Source organism: Trachymyrmex cornetzi, unplaced genomic scaffold (assembly GCF_001594075.2).
Source record: "Trachymyrmex cornetzi isolate Tcor2-1 unplaced genomic scaffold, Tcor1.1 scaffold1587, whole genome shotgun sequence".
In the NCBI taxonomy this organism is placed as follows: Eukaryota; Metazoa; Arthropoda; class Insecta; order Hymenoptera; family Formicidae; genus Trachymyrmex; species Trachymyrmex cornetzi.
In genome coordinates, this window is record NW_017296187.1 from 14408 (window position 1) to 15885 (window position 1478).

The following is a 1478-nucleotide window of genomic DNA, read 5'->3' on the forward strand; positions in this document are numbered from 1 at the left end:
TAAGATAAATAAAAGGCATTAAACTACGAACGCAAGACGTAAGCAGCGAATAAATATATATTTAAAAAGTTAATATACATATAATAGACGTTTCGGTCTTAAATCAGACCATCTTCAGTAATAAAACGAAATGAGAGTTATAAATAAATATTAATATTCGCAAACATAAGTCAATAAGAAATAAACGATAGTCAACGCACAATACAATTTTTTTGATGTGAAGAATTCTTAAAAAACATCTCCAATGTTTGAAGGCGCAGATTCGCAGCGAGTCAAAAATGTAGTTAGTTAAGTGGATAGTATATCAATACGTCAAACTGAGTGAGAATCCGCGATGATTAATCCACTTAAAATAAAATTAAAAAGGATTTTAATTTTAATAAATTATGGATTAATGAAATTTCACGTATTAACAAAAAACTACAGAATTTAAGATACTCAGCAGCTCGAATTAGAAAAGAAAAAATAAAACCGATAGAATATGATTTAAGTTGGGCTGGTCTTTCTAATTCGAATTGTTCTTTTGTTCCTTCACACATTGATAGTATTTCCACGACTTGTTCTAACCAAAAGATCGATTCAATTTTTCACATACATATTGATCCTATAAATTTTGAAGAGAATTATAATTTTAATAACATTAATGAGAAGTGGTTGGTCAATCTTAGCGATATTCAAATACCAGATAAAGTTAAAGCTATTTTACAACTAGGACCAAAATTTAATTTGTCGAATAATTTAATTAATAAAGATAGAATTTACATCGAATTTATTAAACACATTGAATTTAATATGTTCAAATTTGATGAATCTCTAAAAAAAGTTATTAGAAATGATACTATTCAAATATTAAAAAGAAATACAATTTATAATGGTGGAACAAGTGCTGGGGATGACTTGTTGAAAGAGGGAATGATCGCAACAAAAAAATTTATGGCACAACATCCAGATATTCTTATTACTAGAGCTGATAAAGGAAATGCTACTGTAGTTTTAAATTTAACTGATTATAAAGAAAAAATGCATGAAATTTTAGCCGATCCGAAAACGTACACTAAGATTAAAAAAGATCCTACGAAAATGATTACCAACCAAGCTCACAAACTATTGGCTAGGTGGAAGAGCATGTAATACTTAGATCAATACGTATATAAAAAACTCAATGTTACTGATGGAAAGAACCTCCGCAGAAAATGCCCGTTTTCGGTACCTCGATTTTTGAAACTTTTATTATGCCAAATAGTTACATATAATGACCCAATAACTCCTGCAAAATTTCAAGATGAGCATACAGCCCGTTCAGGAAATAGAGGGGGTTAAAGTTGACCATATCCAATAACGAAATATATCAATTCAACATTTGAATTCGAACAATAACGTCTAAAGCAAAGTCAACATAAATTACTATTTTAAGATTTTTTGCTGCTGATTATAAATATGAATTCAGATTTACAAAATTCAAAATGGCGGATCCAATA